Source organism: Oncorhynchus mykiss, chromosome 17, assembly GCF_013265735.2.
Source record: "Oncorhynchus mykiss isolate Arlee chromosome 17, USDA_OmykA_1.1, whole genome shotgun sequence".
NCBI classification, from domain to species: Eukaryota; Metazoa; Chordata; class Actinopteri; order Salmoniformes; family Salmonidae; genus Oncorhynchus; species Oncorhynchus mykiss.
The window spans coordinates 9,456,500-9,465,612 of NC_048581.1; positions in this window are offsets into that span (position 1 = coordinate 9,456,500).

A 9,113-nucleotide genomic window follows, 5' to 3' on the forward strand; every position below is an offset into this window, starting at 1 on the left:
CTTCCTTTGTGACTGTGGATTTATTACTCAGCAAACAGATGTTTAATACCATTAAATATTGTAATTTAATTAAAGGAGCAATCTGGGATTCCAACAACAACAAAGTGGTACCACAACAAAGCGTTCACATCAGATGAGGGATTAAGCTGGAGAAATGTAACCACTCAAATTAATAGACTGAGCTATGGATGTAAGGTCTGACCAGCTAAAAATCTAATTATAGTTTTAACCCTTTACAGTCAGGGGAATTGGCCTATATGGACAGGCCCAAATTGAAATGTTCCTGTAAGAAAACGTTTAGAGAGTGTAATACAATACAAAATTATTAATCCACTATGCTAGTTCTTAACACTTAGAGGCACAACGTCCCTGGGAGGCTTACAGTGATATTTTAGTCACTCTCTCCAATTTGTTCCATCGCACTTGATTTTATTTCGAGTAAGATAGCAGCCTACATGTTGCCTAGCTTCCCAGACTCCATGCTCCGGCCAAACACTACGCCGCGTCCGCGGACGCTAGTTTTCTCTTCGCAATGAAGTGTGTAGCAAACGACAGATCAGCGGAAGGATTTAGTGTGAGTCGTCAGGCTAGCTTACACAAGAAAATACTTGTAATATTGGTAGTCACCGTTTGGATGCCACGATGATACAGTCTACACTGCTGAATGGGGAGAGTTTGCACCGGCAACACAATGACATGAGGCAGGCACAGTGTTCTAGCTCCTGCTTTCCTCAGTAAGAAATGGGAAGTAGCTAGACAGTGTAGTTAGACAGTGTAGCCAATATCAGGCCAGGGGAATGGCTAAAGCACATTTATCAGTGATGTGAAGTACTTAAGTAAAACTACTTTAAGTTTAAGTATATTTTTGACCATTTTTATTCCACTATATTTCTAAAGAAAATAGTGTACTTTTTACTCCATATATTTTCCCTGACACCCAAAAGTACTCGTTGCATTTTGAATGCTTAGCAGGACAAGAAAATGGTCCCATTCACGTACTTATCAAGAGAACATCCCTGCTCCTCCCTTCTTCCTCTGATCTGGCAGACTCACTAACACGAACGCTTTGTTTGTAAATCATGTCTGAGTGTTGGAGTGTGCCTCTGGCTATCCGTAAATTCAAGACACAAGAAAATATTTCCATCAGCTTTGTTTGCATCCACTTATATCAGTGCATTCGCTACAAACTTAGCATTATGAAACTTCTATTCGATCAAATAAGCCTCACGTTGTCACATGGAATGACGCTGGAGAGACGAAGCAGGTACGGGGAGTAAAACATTTAATAAAGAACGGACATGGAATAAATTTCGAAATCTATATTATTCAATTATTGCACCCACACTGCTCGCGCGCGCCAACGGGGGAGGGGGCTGCACTGTGGGGGGGAGGGGGGGGGGGGGCTGCACTGTGTTAGTGCTGTGTTAGTGCTGGGATGAAATAAGAGTCTGCACACCATGTGGATGGGCTGTCCAGCACAGGAGTTGCAGGCCCCTGATATACTGTTATTAACTGTCATTAAGCATTTGAGGTGACTGTCATTATAAAACTGTTTGTACACATTTGATGTATTTTAGCAGGGCTTTGGGAGGGTTGGATAGCATATCTTGATCCAATACATTTTAAGGGTGCTTTAAATGAATGTCTGTGCTCACAAAGTAGTTGTATCACCACAGACAGGAGTTTGCTTGAGACACCCCAGTGCTTTGGCTCACGTCAGAATTATTTTCATGATTCAATCCATTAAAATGTCACAGCCAGTAAAAATCTAAATCTGGATGTGAAATGTCAAATGCTTGTGGCATGGATCCACAAAACAACCAATCTTGGCTCGGTTAATTCAGATTTTATTTCCCAGATCACATATCTCGCTGTAAATCTATTACGGTGGCAGCAATGTCAGGACCTCATGGTCGACTGATGGCCTGTATCAGATCTCTCTGTGCTCCACCTTTCAACATGCAGCGTGACGTCAATGGAGGGTTAAATGTAAAATAATCTAATACATTTACAAGGTTGAACACTTGGATAAAATGGGGAGTTGTGTTTTTCAGGAAGATTTACAGATCTTTGGACAAACAAGTAGTCAACATGATTACTGTCAGTAACCTTCTCCAACCATGAGCCGAAACTGGGTGTCAGAAATACATGCAGCCTGAGGTCGTTTAGGATCGATTCATGACCCTCCGTCATAGAGATGGTAACAAACCACATCTTCTGAGCTGTTCTTGAAACTTCAAGTTGATCCCATACAGTCCATGACAGAGTTACAGGAAGCAAACTAAATCAACAGATCATTTACAAGCCCAATATAGACATCTTCAGAAACAGGTGTGTCAGAAATACGTCCAGCTTCCACAGCAATATATCTCAGGTAATTTGGCATTGCTTTATTGCTTCATCAGCAGATCTGCTTCCATTTGAGCCGTACACCAGAGGATATGACCATATATGATATATATTGTAGGAAAACACAGTCAGGTCCATAACAGAGAACATAAATAAAACTGGGAATCCCACAACCTCCTTTCAGCTGCAGCTGTTGGAACACAAGCGTCTCTGGGGGAGCAGGGGACTCTTCCTACCCAAGCGTTTTGAAGGGTCAGGACAAGTGGCAGACCGATCCACCAATGATCAATGTTTAGAAACTATTAATTGGAAGACGGATTTAAATCATGGGAAAAATTGAGTGTTCCTGTCTGCCTGTGAATGAGTTGAATAGAAGGTGTTGAATAGAAGTTTGTTCAGTTTAACTGCTGCTCTGGTAATAGCTTTGACCTCTATGGCAGCTGTTATATCTGGGATGACTGAAGACCTGATGATAGGAGCCTCTGCTTAATAGTCCTGCAATTTATACCACGAACAGGGCCATGTACCAACAAGTCCTAATATGTCAAACAGTCATAATAACGGTACACTTTAACATTGCAATCATCTCAATAATGTTGTACTCAACTTGTTGGATTGGAATCAGGGTTGTGTTCATTAGGTACAGTGTAGAAAAACTATAAGAAGCCATTGAAGGCATTGTTCAATGCTCAATGTTAAATTCAAGTCTTTCTACCATCACGTCTAAGCCAATATGACAACAATTCCAATGAGCCTTGAGCATTCAACTTGGATGAAATTACACAACACACGCCTCTCGTCATGTTCTGTTTCCGAGAACCGCCTGATTTTTAATTGAATTCATTGAATAATTTCTCAAAAATGCGTTAAGATACACTACCCAGCTGACAGCTCCAGTCCCCCCCAGATAAAGGAAACCTGGAGGGGTACTCCCTGTCCCCTGTCATCCAACTCCCTGTCATCCAACTTAGTCATTGTGTTCACTAATCGATTGTCTTTGGTCTGCAGAATTTTGAGTAGAACCGTGTTACTCTGAGTAACATTCAACAAAACTGCCTGCATGTTATCAAATTGCGCGCTCCTGTTTGTAGATAACTCAACAGATTTATCTAGTTTGGAGTGGACTACCTCGTATTTAGTTTTGGATAAATCCAGTTCTTCCTGGAGACAACGATTTTGTTGAAGAGTTTGTGCTCGTTCATCGTCATAAGTATTTGCAATTACTTTTAATTGTTCAGATTTCAAACACAGTTCCTCGACTAGCAGAATGTTTTCATTTCCTGCTTTTGTCAATAGTTGCTCAGTTCTCTCCACCTGCCCCCTCATGTTAGCCATGTCTGGCACGTGCTTCAGCTGTGCACTGTGGTATTGGACAGATGCCACATGTTTATGGCGATACATCAGTGCAAAAGTGGAGAGAACCGTCACAAAGCCTGTTGATTTTGATGATGGTTTGATGGTTGATTTTGGAGCGTTCGCAATTTCGGCTGTTTTTTCGCTAATGGCATAATTAGGGTTGGTATTGCTGCTGAGGTCAGAGATCAATCCTTTTATGGGTGGAGGTTCACTAATTAGCGGAGGAGTGGTGACCACCTCTGATAGCTTGCACATTATTAGAAACATTTTCCTATTTTTTTTAAAGTTTGGGTTTGGAATTCATTGGAAGCTGCAAAGACAAGTTTAATCTATTTATAGATGTTGACGAACCATCAGTATCGTACCAGTAATGTGGAAGTTGGACATGAATGAATTTGCAAAAGCAAATTGAATTAATGAATCAATGCCAATGATTAATCCTACCTGGGAAGGCTATCTGGGTATTACACTTTAATAACCTGAGGTGCTGCTTCATCCAGGTTAATATGACAAGTTTAAAAGTGTCTCATTTGATTGGAAGAACATGTATGTTCAACAATTTAACTTATTAAATTGAATGAGACGATAATCCATACAATCTCCATTGATTGGATATCATAAGTGTAAACAGTAGATCAAATGTTGGGAACATTCAACACTGTGGTACACTTCTCCCTAAGGCCGAAGCCACATGGGATTCCCGCTGGGCGGGGCTTCTGTCAGTACTGAATTACTGAATGGTTTTGCAAAAAACAAATTTGACTGATTGATCAATTTAATGATAAATCAGACCTGTATAGGCTATTTGGGAATTAAACTTTCATTAACCTGAGAAGTTGCTTCATCTAGGTTAGTTTGGAAAAGGTTTACAATGTCTTATTTAGAAAACTCATCAATTTGGATATTATTTAAAAGATCTATTTCAGAATGTAAATTGCCAGATTTACACTTATTAGTTCAATTGGATAAGACATTGACATCCGTCTGGATATCATAAGTAATGACTTGAGTGTGACCTGAATAATTCTTCATGAATTAATGTAATAGGGCACACTTCAGCGGTCAATGATTTCACACGCTGAAATCAAACGGAACTACCCAGGGCGGGACTTCCGCTCCGCAAGGCGGAGGAATTTCAACGAGGCACAAGAATGCAAGCTAAACCTACTTTGTGCCTGAAAAATGCAGCACATAGGATTCCCTTAGCAAGGGAAAGGTTTTACTTATAACGTATTATGTTCAAACCCTTTTCTGCGTTTTTTGACAATGTTTTAACCGGAACACGCGGCAAACAACGAAATGCACCGTGGTCTACTCACGAGGAAGATAAGAGATATATATCGCTGGTCAAGCTTATATCCCCTGAATTTCAATCGGCTGGCTCTTTGTCCTCGCTCGAGAAATGAATAATGACCGAGCCTACCCGCGTCTGAAACGAGCTAGGCAGAAATAGCCCTACGTTTGGCCAAACGCTCTATTTCTCAGATTTCTATAATTAGCTTTATCAGCCCTCATACAGAAATGTATTCGCTTATTTCTCCGTAATTAATATTACCTGATTGAGCTAATCATGTAAATGTAATTAATTAGAGAGTCGGGGCACCATGAAAGAATATTTATAGAGCTGTTATCTTCCGGAATAAACTCTTAAAGACCTAGTAATATTTTACATCATTAGCAGTCAATATTAATCGTCACCTTAATTCAGTCTCATCTGAAAGTTGTAAATTCTTGGTTATCTTCACGAACCCTGGCTAACAAGTTGAATCAGCAATACAAAATTGGGTTTAATTATTTATTTACTAAATACCTAACTAAACACACAGAATTACATATACAAAGAATTAATTATACCTTGATTACAAATTACATCATAAAGGAAAACGTCCCTAGCGGGCGGAACAGATATGACAGCTGGTTACACAAAAGAAAAAGGCTGGGTTTGAGTGAAGGAGCAGGAAGACTGAGGGACACAGGGAGAAGCTGTGCTATCATAAATACAGTATCTTATGCATTCTAAATTACCGCCCATTTGGAAAAGGAAAATGCAATAAATATTAACTCTGAGCTGCGCTTCGGTAGGTTGGTGGTAGATGGAAGGCCGTGTTGCCAAACCGAGTCCTTTGTCCTTTAAAGAATGTCTCTGGTGGTCAATTGGATACGTTGTAGTAACGTCGTTTTGTGATAGACAGGATACTCTGTCTGTTCCTTCCTAACCCTCGTTTGCAGCTGCTGTTGCTAACTCAACGGCCAGGAGGTATCACTTCTGTAGTAAATACCATTCGCAACCAAAGCTCAAGCTGATGTTGGCTTCGTTCTGTAGTTATTATCTGAACCATTCTGACATCAGACCGTCGTCCTCACATCCTCGGAACAGGAGGTTACATTTTCCTCAAGGGCTTATATAGTGTTTCATAGTTTGCTACATATGTCTCTTCACGTGTACGGGCCACTGAGTCGGGCTTAATTCACTCATGAAAACCCAATTCTCACATTTTAGAAGCTAAAATCACTTTTCATCCCATCACGAATAATTTAATATTCAAACATTTAAATTGAACAACAATTCCATGTGAATTCGATAATTCTGATGTGTAGACTTTCCACTGTAGGGTTTATGTCATCTTATCATTGATGAGAATGTCTCAGATGACAACCGAACTGACATCATATTCATTAAGTACCACTGCATATGTTGAATTGGTCAGATTACCAGAATATAGTTCATTTCCCCACCTTCTGATGTTCCCAGAATCTCTATGTTAACCAAGGGTTTTCAAATGTAACATCAGTAGGGTAGAGAGGAAAAAGGGGGGAAGAGGTATTTATGACTGTCATAAACCTATCACCAGGCCAACTTCATGACACTGGCATAGAGCAGCAAGGGGCAATGGATATGTAGCGGTGTATGTGCCCACTCTACCAGTGGTCTGGCAGCACCATCTACACTGATTGAAGTGGATTTAACAAGTGACATCAATAAGGGATCATATCTTTCATCTGGACTCACCTGGTCAGTCTATGTCATGGAGAGAGCAGGTGTCCTTAATGTTTTGTACACTCAGTGGGATAAAGGCACAGTCATTTGGACTTTTTGGGGCTTGAGCTCATAAAATGTATTTAATGTAATGGCTCATCAGGCTCAGGTAGCATCAGGCTTGAATTTTCTTGCAGGTCAAATCTCAAATCAAAATCCAGACATATTATATCCATTATAGGCTATCCTTTAGAATGACACTTTCGGTTTGGGATGAATATACTGGGTTACCCGGGAGAAAAATTATTTATTCTCGGGATGTAACCGGGAAAATATTCAACCCTAATTTGGATGGTCAGTCCTTACATCCCGAGTCTGAGAACTGGGGAGTGGTTATGTAACGGATATGAAACAGCTAGCTTAGTTAGCGGTGGTGCGCGCTAAATAGCGTTTCAATCGGTGACATCACTTGCCCTGAGACCTTGACCGCGGCTTTTGTGGAGCGATGGGTAACGATGCTTCTTGGGTGACTGTTGTTGATGTGTGCAGAGGGTCCCAGGTTCGCGCCCGGGTATGGGCGAGGGGACGGTCTAAAGTTATACTGTTACAGTTACATTTCTCCAGGGTTGTGGAGTAACGGATTACTAAACAACTAGAACTGTAATCCGTGACGTTACCAGCAAAAATATTGTAATCATATTAGATTATTTTGAAAAACTAGATGATTACTTTTAAATTCTGAAAAAAATCTTCGACACCTCAGTTTTCTCAATGACATTCAAATCAACATTTTAAAAAAGCCGCAATTTTTAATGTGTTCAACGTGAGCGAGTCTGACCATGACTCAGAGAACACTATGATGACGCAACAAATGTGTTTGACGGATCGGGGAAAAGAGCTTATATAAACGCTTGTAGGTAAGGATGACAGCAGTGATGTAGTCTACACCGATACGGATATCACTTATTATTGATATCTATATAGCATATTGATGTGAATCACACTGCTGCACTCTCATTTAGGTATTTGCACCTTACGGATTGTGGGTGTTCTGGATGGCTGTTCACAAATCTAAATGTGTATTTCAACCCAATAATGGTTGAATTCAAGAAGTTTAAGTTGCCTATCAATAATTGTTTTTGAAACCAGTGGACAGCCAGTGAAAAATGCGCTCTTGCAACAGCTGCATAGTGAGGATCCCAGCCTATAGAATAAAAGAGGCTTTTATTGCTCAATCTAATTCATGCTGATAAAAAAATATATATCAATAGGACTAATGGACACTTGCTCAAACTCAGACACTTTTGATAGACTTCAAGGGGCAATCTGTAGTTCTAACATATACTGGACATACACATATATATACATTTATTATCGAAGAATATAACTCATAAATGCCTCATGAACTTAGTTCAACTGTCACACTCAGTGAGAATCCAAAATATAAGCTTGTTGTATTCTAATGTTTGTCAACATTGTTAATGTAAACAAACACTGTGAGAGCCTCATAACATGGATAAACAATACGTTTGATGTCATAGATGGTCAGTACTTGCATTCATAGCTATGTCTATTAATCTGAGAGTGGTTATATTTTACCAAAACAGAGGCAGGGTGGCCGTTTTGATATTGTTTCATCTGTCGATTTTCCCTTTGAAAAGCTGCATATTATCAAGATATCAAATTGTTACCAACAAAAAGGTCAAGAGCAAATGTAGCATATGGCATTCATTTGTCACATGTAAATAGCACTTTTCAGTCGAGCTCAAAGCATGAGCGCAGCATTTCCTTTTTAGCTCGAATCAATGAGCCAAATCAGTCCTACATGACAACAAAATCATAAACAACAGAGTAGGGCTGGCTAATAAATCCTTCGTTTTGGGGTTAAGCTCTGGTAAAACAATTAGGCTAATCTATACTCCCATATTTCCAAGTCCTATTCTTGAAGATCAAGGGGTATAAACATTATTGGAATGCCTGGAATTCTGATAGACTTTGGTTTTTAATGTAAAGATATAATTTAATCGTATTATTATATGAAGTGGAAAGCAATAGGTTAGAAGAAGCCTACATAACCACCACAAAGTCAAATGTAACATCCATATATGACCAGCTATGTAAACATTAACATTGATTTATCCTGCAATAGATGTCGTTCAAATGTTAACATACATTATTATCTTCTTCTAATGGCTCTTCAGGGGAAAGTAATCTAAAAGTAATGAAATGTAATTACATTACTGAGTTTGGGTTATCCAAAAGTTACGTTACTGATTACATTTCTTGGGACAGGTAACTAGTAACTGTAATGGATTATATTTAGAAAATAACCTACCCAAACCTGCATTTCTCCAGCCTCATCCCTCAGCTGTTTACCAAAAAAAAGTGACTGCTTTGTTGGGGTACCACTTTGTTGTTGTTGGAATCCCAG